Source organism: Dasypus novemcinctus, chromosome 21 (genome assembly GCF_030445035.2).
Source record: "Dasypus novemcinctus isolate mDasNov1 chromosome 21, mDasNov1.1.hap2, whole genome shotgun sequence".
NCBI lineage: Eukaryota > Metazoa > Chordata > Mammalia > Cingulata > Dasypodidae > Dasypus > Dasypus novemcinctus.
In genome coordinates, this window is record NC_080693.1 from 29,341,649 (window position 1) to 29,355,292 (window position 13,644).

At 39.8% G+C, this 13,644-nt stretch overlaps 1 pseudogene; it reads right to left on the reverse strand.

The window, feature by feature from the left end:
- Positions 1–1,650: 1,650 nt before the first annotated feature.
- Positions 1,651–12,696, reverse strand: LOC101444565 (adiponectin receptor protein 1 pseudogene; annotated as a pseudogene).
- Positions 12,697–13,644: the final 948 nt, after the last annotated feature.

Below are 13,644 nucleotides of genomic sequence, written 5' to 3' on the forward strand. Positions count from 1 at the left end.
ACACTCTCTGTACCTTGGGATGGGCATTGCTCATCATTATTTCCTTGTTAAGTGTCTTGGGTGAGTCCAATTAACTGAGGAGTAGGTGTTGCAACTCTGCTGAAATTCAAGGTTCAATTGGCACATGAACAGACCAAAGATTTATGTCTCTGGGACATAAATTTAAAAGTATAGTGCCAATTATAGGTTCGAATAAAAGGGGCAGAAGAGCCATGTGTAGGGAAACTATAAATGAGCCTAACTCTGTTATACTGGGGAACATAAATTCCAACATAAGGCTCACTGACAGGGTGCTGAATTCCTGAACCTGTCTGCCCTGCTTATGGCATCTAGATGTCTCCCTTCAGGAGTCCTGCTGTTTGAGGCACTGTTTGCTGTGGCAGTCAAGATCCTGCTGAGAGGTGCACAGGAGTAACCTCTGAAATGACCTTCCAACTCACTGTAAAATCGCTTAGCCATAAAAACTCATTTGCATTTACTATTTCCCCCTTTTGATCAGGGTCTTTTTCCAGATACATTGCTAGTTGGTGCTTGGTAATAATCCCTCTGTGCCGGGATGGCTCTTTCCCAGGAGTCATGTCCCGTGCTGGGGGTGGGGTAGGGAAGGTAATGTGTTTATATGCTGAGTTTGGCTTAGAGAGAAGCCACATTTGAGCAATAAGGAGACTTTCAGAATTATCCTGATTTTAAAAATAACAAACCAATTTTAATAATCTGGAATAAACCTGAGTTGGTTGTATTGTAAACCTCCATTTTATATAATAATGAATGTTTCATCATTACTTTGTTTAGAATTTTCCCATTAATGTTATGATATTTGTCTGCATTTTTCTTTTTAAAATATCTTTTCAGGCTTTGTTATCAAAGAAATTCTACTTTTATAAAATAGTTGGGGGAATAAACTCTTTCCCTATTTTCTGGAAGAAATTATATAAAATTGAGACCACTTACTTCTTAAATATCTGGTAGAAATGAATCTGATGCTTTTCATTGTGCAAAGTTTTTTTTTGTCTTCTATACTTTTGTTATCATCATACTCTTTGCCTCAAGATGCAAAGCAATGATAGCAGGTTTCTTTTTAAAGCTTCACATCAAATATTAAATATCTTTTCACATTTTAATTTTATATTACTCTGCCAAGAAAAAAAATCTCTAGTGTTTTGAATCCTGGACATATTTCCATGACATGCAAAAGTTGGCTTTGTTCTTGCTGCTGTGTTTGCAGATCCAGGCCCTAGAAAGATGGGACCCGGTTTTAACAGTTTTTGCAAAGTATGTTACAAAAATGGATGGCCTGTTATGAATCAGGTTACAGAGCAAGGATGGGGGTAAGGGAGGGACTTTTTCTTTCAGACATACTTTCTGAAGATCCCAGTCCATTATTTTTTCTCGAAATGGTTTGAAAAGGGAATAAAATCTCAACACAAGCTTTAAAGTACTGCTGAGGAATGGGATGGCCAAGCTAGACCATCCCTTCTATCCTCTCCCTCCCCAGCTAGGGAAATGCAAATAGAAAGTTTACAGCCCAGTGGATGTGAAAGTGGACTGCAGCTTCATTGCTATGAATTCTCTAAGAGGTTTCTTTTAGAAACAGTCAATTCAGACTCTTCCTCTCACTTCACCAAATAATTTAATTTTAAAAGCACTTGGGAAGTTCCTCCACCACCCGTCTGGTGGGAAGGCTCAGAGAAGGCAGTCATCAGTACAGGCACCTTCTAGGCCATAACAGAATTCCTGAAGATTGCAGACACTTTGAAGTGTTCAAAGGTGGTTGCCACCACAAGGACATGGAAAATCTGATACGACTGGAGCCATATGTCAGACTTTCCAGGAAAGACACACTCAGAAATTCAAGCAGCACAAAGGCCATCACAGTCATGAGGAAGAACGAGCCCATCTGGCCCCTGTGGTGGCCTTGACAAAGACCTCAGTTGACTGTAAAGTGCATGGTGGCAAATCACCACTGGAGTCAAGTCCCAGGAACACTCCTGCTCTTGTCTGCTGGTACTCAGGAGTGGCAAATAGGTCCTACTGTGCCACAGTGATGGCAGAAATCTCCAGGACACAAATGATGGAGAGGTAAATGAGCTGTGGCTGTGGGAAGCTGTAGAAGGAGTAATGGAGCCAGGGGAAAAAGCTCCAAATCAGTAAAGCAATTCCTGAATAGTCTGGTTTGGAAAAAGTCTAAGAGTCTTTCTTAGAATGACAATAGATGGTGTGATAGAGCCAGGAGAAACTGAGGTACTACACCAAAAAAAATTTCCCCAAACTACCTTCTTCTGTAGAGGGACCGTGAAGTGCATGTTTGGTCTGAGCATGGTCAAGATTCCCAAAAAGAGAAACAGAATGAAACCAAACAGATGGGTCCAGCTGTTGCCAGTTTTGGTATGGATGTGGAAGATGCTCTTGAAGCAAGACCAAAAGGAAGGCATAGGTGGTCTGTAGTCATGTAGCAGGTAGTAATTGTCCTTCAGCCAGTCAGGGAGCACATCATATGGGATGACCCTCCTATGTCCCTACTAGACCTTATTACAAAGTCCTCCATCTTCTGCATGGTGTGGTGGGCTTACAGGGGAAGTGTCAATAGCCACACCTCTTCCTCTTTTCCCTGGGGCACTGGGCATGTTTGCTGCTCTTCAGCTTTGGTTGGGTTGCAATTACCCATTTACCCTTCTTGTCTAGCAGGGATCCCAGTTCATCCAGCTCCACCATGTCAGTTGCCCTGTTACTGGCAGGAGCCCTATTGCCCTGTGCCTCTACAGACTCTTTGTGGGAAGACAAAGGTGGGTACCTCAATACTCTGCAGCTTCAGTTTGGGGAAAGATTGGGGTTTCTCAGCCCCAGGGGGCAGAGATCTCCCTATGATGGCAGATGTATTAGTAAGCCAAAAGGGTGCTGGTGCAAAATACCAGAAATTGGTTGGATTTATAAAGGATATTTATTTGGGATAGGAGCCTACAGATACCAGGCCATAAAGCATAAGTTACTTCCCTCACCAAAGGCCATTTTAATTTGTTGGAGCAAGATGGCTGCTGATGGCTATGAGGGTTCAGGCTTCCTGGATTCCTCCCTTCCAGGGTCTTGCTTCTCTCTGGGTTCAAGGTTCCTTTCTCCCTTGGGCTGGCTTCTCTTTCCTCTGTGAGTTTACTTCGTGGGGCTCCATCTTAAGTCTTCAGCATCAAACTCCAACATCAAAACTCCAATATCAGAAACCCTCAACTCTGTTCTTTGCCATGCCTTTTATCTGTGAGTCCCCACCCCTTAATGATGTGGTGCATCAAAGCCCTAATGATGTGGTGCAATTAAAGCCCTAATCATAACTAAGTCAGGCCCAGGTACAGATCAGATTACAAACATAATCTAATATCTATTTTTGGAATTCATAACCATATCAAACTGCTACAGCAGACAAATGGGCTTAGGCTTGGGTTACATAAACCCATCATAAGGCAAAGGGATAGGTGGGGATGAGTTATATTCTGCCAAATACGTGGGCTGCATCAGGTAGGGACAGAGACACAAAAAATGTTTAGACTATTGTTAAGAAAAGGAGAAGGTGATATGGATTCTGGGCAAACTCTGACCAAATGAACACTATAAGGTCCAGTACAATGAGACAACACCTTGATGTACTCCCTTCAAACTCTTTATCCTATTTCCCTCTCTTAGGACTCAAATTACTGAGTTTATGTCTTAATTTTCCCATGACAGGTTGTTGGAAGGCAGGGAAGGGCCATGGCTTCTATTTCTTTATTTCTGTTACCTAGAATGCATGACAGTAAATGAAAACAAAAAGAACAGTAAAGCCTTAGTGTTTTCCAAAATAAGTCATTGAATAGGGTATACTGAGCATATTTTGATCAGTTTTTCAAATCTGTATTGTCTTTGTAGTAGATTTTCATATAAGAAGGAGGTATGGGCTTAACTTATCCATTTGGGGTTTGAAGTGGGAAGGGGCAGTGAAATCAGACGCGAATACCACAATCTAAGTATGTAGTTTACCCTTGGTCAACCTCTAGTTGTTCATATAATTGTCTTCATATAGGATGCAGAACATGATCAAAGGGTGGACTAACTGGCCTTCCTGGGGAGGAGGTGATTTGGGAGTTAGGTTGGGAATGAGAAGAGATGCAGCATTTGTTCATTCAGTAAATATCTATTGATGGCTACCATGTGTATTGGGTTCTGGGGGAAGTTTCAAAAAGTAATACACAAATTCTTTATCTTAGGGAGAACTCAGTTTAGTCTAGAGGGGAAAGACTTGGGAGGATAGCTCAGACATGAGCACAGCTAAACTGAGGGGTCTGGCTCCCCACTCAGTCTAATACTTGGATGCATCTTCAAATTGATGTTTTTTTATATTTTTACCCAAATTTATTTTGAATGGACTTTCCATTAATAAAGATTGTGTATCTCCTTCATTTGGATACTTTTAATGGATTTAGTACTTGCACTAAATATAACATTTTGACTTATTGGAAATTGCTTTTATTTCAAGATTTTTCCTGCCATTAACATCTAAACATCATTAGCTGTACTCCCTAAGGATAGAAGTAATTTATATAAATATAGTTTTAAACTTTTGTCAAAATACATTAGAAAATTATTCTTTTCCTGGCATTCACATCAGCAAAACACTTTCCATTTATTCTCTTTCCAGTTTCCTTTTCCGATTTTCAAAAATAGATAACTTTTTTTTAAGTCCACACTTCAGTTTAGGGTTCACTGCTTGTGTAGTGCCATTCCATGGATTTTTAAAAAACATTTTATTCTATTACCATATATACAACCTAAAATTTCCCCTTTAACCACATTCAGACATATATTCTAGTACTGTTAATTATGTTCACAATGTTGTGCTACCATCCCCACCATCCATTGCTAAAACATTTCTGTCATTCCAAATAGGAACCATGTACATTTTAAGCTTTAACTTCCCATTCCCTATCCCCTCCTCACCCCTAGTAATTTATAGTCTAGATTCTAACTCTATGAGTTTGCTTATTTTAATTATTTCGTATCAATGAGATCATATATTTGTCCTTTTGTGTCTGGTTTATTTCATTCAAGTTCATTCATATTGTCATGTGTATCAGAACTGTATTCCTTTTTATGGCTGAATAATATTCCATTTATATATCTATATATATATATAATCACATTTTATCAATCCATTCACCAGTTGATGGCACTTGGATGCTTACATCTTTTGTCATTTGTGAATAATGCTGCTATGAACACTGGTGTGTCAAATAAGTGTTCAAACCCCTGCTTTCAATTCTTTTGGGTTTATACCTAGTAGTGGGATTGCCAGGTCATGTGGTAATTCTCTACTTAGCTTTCTGAGGAACTGCCAAAGTGTTTTCCACAGCAGCTGCACCATTTTACATTCCCACCACCAATGAATGAGTTCTTATTTCTCCACATCCTCTTCAACACTTGTAATTTTCTGTTTTTTAAATAACAGTCATTCTAATGGATGAGAAATGGTATCTGATTGTGGTTTTGATTTGCATTTCCCTGATGGGTAGTGATGTTGAGTATTTTTTTTTTTTAAGATTTATTTACTTATTTCTCTCTCTCCCCTCTTCCCCCCGCCCCCCTGTTGTCTGTTCTCTGTGTCCATTTGCTGTGTCTTCTTTTTTTTTAAATTTTTAAAATTCATTTTAAAAAAATATTACATTAAAAAAATATGAGGTCCCATTCAACCCCACCGCCCCCACCCCACCACTCCCCCCACAGCAATACTCTCTCCCATCATCATAACATATCCATTGCATTTGGTAAGTATATCTCTGGGCATTGCTGCACCTCATGGTCAATGGTCCACATCATAGCCCATACTCTCCCATGTTCCATCCAGTGGGCCCTGGGAGGATCTTCTTTGTCCGCTTCTGTTGTGGTCAGTGGCATGGGAATCTGTGCTTCTTTTTGTTGCATCATCTTGTTGTGTCTGCTCTCCGTGTGTGCGGCACCATTCCTGGGCAGGCTGCACTTTCTTTTGTGCTGGGCGGCTCTCCTTACGGAGCGCACTCCTTGCGCGTGGGGCTCCCCCATGTGGTGGACACCCCTGTGTGGCACGGCACTCCTTGCGTGCATCAGCGCTGCGCATGGGCCAGCTCCACACGGGTCAAGGAGGCCTGGGCTTTGAACCGCGGACCTCCCATGTGGTAGACGGATACCCTAACCACTGGGCCAAGTCCACCACCCTATGTTGAGGGTTTTAAAATTTGCTTTCTGGCCATTTGTATATCTTTTATGGAGAGATGTCTATTTAAGTCTTTTGCCCATTTTTAAACTGGGTCATTTGTTAAGCCGAAGGATTTCTTTATATATTCTGGATAGTAAACTTTTATCAGATACATGGTTTCCAAATATTTTCTCCTGTTGTGTAGCAATGTATTTCATGATAAAGTCCTTTGAGGAATAAAGTTTTTGATCTTGATGAGGCCCCATATATATCTATATTTTCTTTTGTTGCTTGTGCTTTGAGGGTAAAGTGTAAGAAATCATTGCCTAACACAAGGCTGAAGATGCTTCCATAAGTTTTCTTCTAGGAGTTTGATAGTCCTGGCTCTTATATTTAGGTCTTTGATCCATTTTGAGTTGATTTTTGTACCTGGTGTGTAGTAGGGGTCCTCCTCTTTTTTGAAAATAGAGATCAAGTTTTCCTAACACCATTTGTTGAAGAGACTATTCTTTCTTAATTGAGTGGTCTTTGCCCTCTTGTAAGAAATCAGTTGACCGTAAATGTGAGGGTTTATTTCTGAGCACTCAATTAGATTCCATTGGTCTATATGTCTGCCCCTGTGCCAGTACCATGCTGATTTGATTACTGTGGCTTTATATAATAAGTGTTAAGATCAGGTAGTGTGAGTTCTCTAACTTCATTCTTCTTTTTCAAGATGGCTTTGGCTATTTGTGGCCCATAGATAACTTTTTAAGATGCAGATTACAGTGTTTAAAATCTAAATAATAGAATAAAACAACTTTTTCTCACTAAAAAGCACGGTGCTGTGACTTGTTCAGTGCTAGAATTTCAGCCCACTTTACCTGCTGACTTCAGATGACCAGTCACCTGGCTGATTTTAGGACTGGTGACATGTCTTTATTTCCATATGTATGTCAAAAAATATTGAATAAAGGTAGGCCAGCATTGGTAAGGATACAAATTTCCACTGGGGGACTCTGTCAATTTCAGCAGGAATGGGCAGGAGTTTGCATTTTACCAGTTATGGCAGGATTTGCTTGAGAAAACTGGAGGGGAAATTTTCCAGGGATGTTTTAGTATTCTTTATGCATTAGCACCTTGGGCAGATCTGTGTTTGATATGGCCCCTAATCCAACTCAGGAGGTGTGGGAAAAAAGACGGTATTCACAGACTTAAGGGCATTAAGCAAGATTAATTAGGACAGAGAGAAGTCAGGTTGTGTACCTTTAAGCAAACTATAAATGTGAAGACAGAGTTAGAATTTGTTCTTTGTCAGAATTTATCCTTCTGGAGCCTTCTTTATCTGTAAAATGAGAATTTTAGCATCTGCCTCATAAGGCTTTTATACGGATTACATGAGATAATGTATGTAAAACCTAGTCTCAGGCTGGTCTCTAAATACATAGAAATAAGTAGGGATTATTATTACATAACAATAATAAAACCATATTAATATTGCTTTAGTAGGCAATTGATGAAATGGAAGACAAAGACCATAGGTACATTTTTGCATTTATAATAATTGAATTTGTGAATAAGTTAAACATCTTGAAACAGTGTGGTGACTAATGGAATATTCAATAAATAATGTTGAGGCAATTGACTGTTACAAAAAAAACCTCTTGGATTCATGTTTTGGATTAAAGAGTTAAATGTAAAAAATCAAAGTAAAAAAACCCACAACAACCCAAGGGAACATACAAGTGAATATTTATCATAATTGTCAATGATGGCAAGCATTATGGTCTTATAAGCAATGGAGAAGTCATGAAAGAAAAGATTTGTGAATTGACTACAGAAAGGCTTTTAAAAAGTCTGTAAAAAGTTATCCAAATTAATCACAGAAGACTCACAACAGTGGCAGGGGAAGATCACTGGTGCAGGCTGTTAGGGATGGGGGGGATGTATGGGAAGAGGTTCAGCTGGGGCATGCCTCTGAGGCATATGAATATGTCCAAGTATTCATGGGGCATTTCTTAGTAGATGGACATCCACACAATAACCAAAAGAACATTGAATTCCCATCCTGGGGGGTTCTGCTACATTCTTTAACAGGATGGTAAGAATCCCCCAAGTGCAAGGGCAGTGCCTAGCGAAGGAAGACAGACCATTATGCCAGGTCCTTGATATTGAAGAGTGTACTTTTGAACCTTTCCTTGTGAAATTGGAACTTAGCCTAGCATTGTATACTGCCTAAGAGTTACCTCCTGAAAGCCTCCTTGTTGCTCAAATGTGGCCTCTCTCTAAGTCAAACTCAGAATATAAATGCACTACCTTCTTCCAGGCATGGAACATGACTCCTGGGGTTGAGGCTTCCTGGCTCCAAGGGATTATTACCAAGTGCCAACTAGCAATGCATCTGGAAAAAGAGCTTGATCAAAATGGGGAAATGGTAAATACAAATGAGTTTTTATGGCTAAGAGACTTCAAAGTGAGTTGGGAGGTCATTCCAGAGGTTATGTTTATGCAAGTTGCAGCAGGATCTCATTGACTGCCACAACAAACAATGCCTCAAAAGCAGGGCTCCTGAGGGCTCTAGAGATACCCAGAAACTATAAGCAGGGCAGACAGCTCAGGAATTTGGCACCCTGTCAATGGGCCTTTGGAATTTATGCTCCCCAGTGTAACAGAGTTAACCTCATTTATAGGTTCTGTGCATATGGCTCTTCTGCCCCTTTTACTTGAACCAATAATTAGAACTATACTTCATAAATATATGTCCCAGAGACTTAAATCTTTCATTCATCCATGTGCCAGTTGAGCCCTGAATTTCAGCAGAGTTGTAACATCTACTTTCCAGTTCATTGGACTCACCCAGGACAACTAACAAGGAGATGATTAAGAACTATGTCCCTCCCAAGGAACAGAGAGTGTCTGCAACTGCAGGCAAGACAACTCCATCCATCTGCTCCATGGAATCTAAACTCCCTCTCCATTAGAAGCAAAGTGGGCACCACCATCCCCAAATCCTCAAGGTTTGGAAATGAACAATTGACTGCAGTAGACTTATTATTGCTCTACTATAGACTTATTATTTTTCTAGCAGTGGAAGAACTTGTATCATTGATATAAAGGCAGTGGCCAAGTGTAATATGGGGGCATTTTTGGGACATTGGATTAGTCTTACATGTTGCAGTGATGGATACAGGCCATTGTATATTTTGTCATAACCTACAAAATTGTGCAAGACAGAGTGTAAAGTATAATGTAAACTATAATCTATAGTTAGTAGCAATGCTGCAATATGTGTTCATCAATTGTAACAAATTTACCACACTAATGAAGGGTGTTGTTGATGTGGGAAAGTGTGGGAAGGGGAGGAAGTGGGGCATACAGGAATCCCTTATATTTTTTATGTAACATTTATGTAATCTAAAGCGCCTTTAAAAAATAAAAAAATTAATTAAAAAAAGTTACCCAGCTTAAAAGACAAACAACGAATAGAGAATTATTTGCAGAAAATATGAAAATGCTAATATATTTACTCTGTAATAATATAATAGAAATACTTATGAAAACACTGAAATCTCAATGGATAAATAAGCCATGAACATAAACAGGCCATTTATAAAAGTAAAAAAATGTAAATATAGTTAACAGACAGAAAGAAATAGCTTCACCATTAAGCAGAGAAAGCAAAATAAAATTGTGACATATTTTTGCCTCCCAAATTAGCAGTGATTAAAATAATTACTACCTGTGTTGGTACAGTGACACGGACATGGGTAATTTCTAATTGTCACCTTCCTGTTGCTAGATAGCTTAGCAATATGTATCGAGAGCACTAAAATATTCACACTCATATTAAAATATCCTCTTCACAATATTAAAAAAAAGTATTAAATATTTAGAGTTAAACTTAGTAAAAAAGTGGGTACTTTTCAAAAAGCCTATAAAACTCTTCTCTAGCATTAACACTTGAGTAAACGGATAGACCATACAAAGTCCCTATTTAGAAAAAGCCAATAATGTAAAGATGTCAATTCTCTTCAAATTGATCTATATATTTTCCTAAGTAAAGTACCAATGGTAGAAAATCCCAATAAACAAAGTGATTTTATAACTAAATTGGAAGAGAAAACATGTAAGACTCCTGTAGGAGGCAAAAGAGCAGTGAGGAGTATTTACAGAATAAGATGTGAATATGAATTATAAAGCAACAATGATTTTGATATGGACACAGGAATGGACAGAATGGCATAAGAGAACATGAAATTCAGAAGCAGACACAAGTGTACAGAGACATTTAATATTTGATTAAAATACATTTTAAATTATTGGGAAAGTCTTACGGCATAAGCTTCAGAGTTAAAAAAAGAAAAATTTATCTATATTACATCATGTAATAAAATGAATTTCAGCTGTACAAATTAATATGTAAAAAAATCTAAAAGAAGTAGAAAATATACATGAATATTTACATAAACGTAGATGGGGAAAATAATTTCAAGTGTGGCAGCAAAAATAAATCATAAGGTGAAATATTGATATATTTGACTACATAAAAATTTAAAACCCTGTATGTCAAAACACCATAAGCATTAATGAGAAACAAATATATATAAGGAAAACATTTGCAGCACATATCACCGGGTTAAATCTTGCATTAGTATAAGAAAAAAGGCTCAGCCTCATTCACAAAGAACTGCAAATTAAAACAGCAATGGGATATAGTGATTCACTTATCACATTTTAAAGTTTAAACAATGATTATTTATTATACCTAGGATTGGTTAGGGTTAGAAAAATGGCCTCACAATGAATTGGTAGAAAAGTAAAATGATACTGTCTAGTTGATAATTTGGCAATATGCATAAAAATTTTGAGATTTTCCATATATATATGGTTTGAATCAAGGAAGTAACTGTGCAAAGACACGTTGAAGCATGGCCATTAAAGTGAAAACCTGGAAGCAACCTAAAGGTTCAAACTAAGGGGTTGATTAAGGAAATTGTGAAACAATGATGCAGATAGGCCTATTAATATGGAATTAAAAAATCAGTCTGTGGTGGGGGAAGGAGAGGGAGAACGGGGAGGTTCCGGGGTATGAAGGAGGGTGGAACATCGCTAGGCCAACAATCAGAACAAAAATTGCCTCAACAGGAGGCCTGTGCTTGCTGGGAGGCTGAAACTCATGCCCAGGGATTTTCATTTCACATCTTCCCTCTACGCACAACTTTGCTAATGAGTCTTGCTAACCTCGCTGGGAAACCGCTCATCCCTAATTGGTCTCCTCCGCTCTTCTTTCTAAGGTCCCAGTGTCTTTCAGACTAAGTCCCCAAAAGAAAGCAACTTTTTTCTGGGCCTCTCTTCCCTGAGGCCTCATTAGCAGAGATTCAGAAGGCAGCGGGCAAATCCCCAGTCTTCCGCCGGCCCCCAGGACGCATTCACCCACCCTCATCTGGGAGCTAATTAGAGGGCTCTGCTTGCGCAACGTGCAGACACTTCCTTCCCCACCCTCGCCCTGGCTGCCTCCGTGGGAACCTTCGTTCGAACGGTTGCCGTTGTCGGGTGGGGGTCTCCTGAGTCCTTGCCTAGCTGGGGAAGTTAGCAAGGTTTATCGATTTGTTTTTTCTCGCCTAACAGAGCAAAAGGCATTGAGGTGTTTTCCGACCCCAGAGACGAATCGCGGTCCCTGCCAGTGCCCGCGGAGGATTATGAAAGGGCTGCCTCCGCCGGCCGGCCGAGGCCTGCTCTAGCTCAAGGGAGGCGAGGGCCGGTGTGGGACTAAGGGCGCAGCCCCGGCTGGGACAGCTGGACTTCTGGGGGATAAATCCCTGCTCAGGCCCTTGTTAGAGAGAGGGGACATACTTCAAAAATATGGGCACTCCTTCAACTCTAAACCCAAAGGGAGTTTAAACTGCTATACTATGCTGTCTACCTAATGATTCTGTAGCTTAACTGACTTAATCGTCAGAATAACCACTTGAAGTGAATGTTAGGGTTCCCATTTCACAGGTGATAAAACTGGACCCACAGAGACCAAGTGACTTGCCCAGCATCACACACCTAGCAAGTAGCACTCAGCCCAGAATCCCCTCTCCCAACTTGTCAGTCCAGGGCTGTCTTCACTTGACTACAGCTTATTTAATGCCACAAGGTACATGGGCTTTCCAGCTTGCTGCCTAGAATATCAGCAATACTTGATTGATACTTGCTTTTCTTTAAGTCCTAGTCTGATTTGTAAATGCCAAATAAAATTCTGAACTCTATTAGCCCCCTGAGATCTTTATCTCCCCAGATCCTACGAACATAAACTCTGAAAACAAGGTTAAATATTTTCTGGCTGATTTTGTAAGATTCTTCCCCGAGTTTATATCCTTCTGTTTCAATTACTGCTGCCTCTCAGGCCTGACTCTCTCTGCCTGGCCTATGGCTTCCATCTCCAGTTTGTGCATCCCTCCAGCTGCAGAAGCCCAAGAACCAGCCCGTAACCACCAGAGGTGCACCGTGCATGAGTTGTTTATGTACCTGCTCTCAACCATGTACCCTGTGCATTTTTTATTTTAGAAGGTACTGGGCGTTGAACATGGGAAGCAGGTACACAACCACTGAACTACACCTGCTCTCTTACCCTAGTCCCTTATTTCCCCCCAACCTTTGGTATCCTGTGAGGGTGTGAATATTAATCATGTAATGGGTGAATGAAAACCCCAAGATACTTTCAAGGGACTAATTTTGCAGGTGAAAAGAATTGAAGCTTAGCAAGATTAAGTGGGCAGAGGCTGGATTAGAACCCAGGTCTCCAGATGTACCATCTAAGACTCTTTTGCATTCATTTGTACTGTCTTTCCCATTTCTGAGACTCATTGCACCTACAATAAATGTCACTGTTTAGTTTTGAATATTTTGTTGATTTACTGGTGGTAGGAAAGGTGACAAAAATTCTGGACTAGGTGTTGGCACTTTGAGGGTGGCACAGTAACTTTATAGCCTCTGGCAAATCCCTCAGCCTTTCTGCACCCCTGCTTTTTGATCTGCAAAGTGTGCATAATAGATGCTGGTCTTTAGACTCTCTCATCCTATGTGACATTTTATTGTGCTACTGCAAAATTCAAATGAGAATATAGATTTTAAAGTGCTTTGTAAATGCTGTTGTATGCTAATAGAATAATAAGAGAACACTTGCTATTATAATTCTCTTGAGTCTTTTTTTTTTTTTTTTCTCTTGAGTCTTAATATCATCTTTCTCTGTGCTGGATTCTTGGTAAGCCTCTAGATGGCAGGATGGGTGTGATATTGTTGGTTGTGTATGAGAAAGTCTCCAAATAGACATATGCAGATGTTTGTGATGTAGGAAATGACATCTGTTGAACCTGACAAATGGATCACAGATATTGCAAAAGTTCACAGGTGTTTTGAGGGGGAATCTGAACATCTGAAGTCAGGGGCATTGGACCAAAATACTGCCTGAAGTTTCTTTTAGTGCCAAG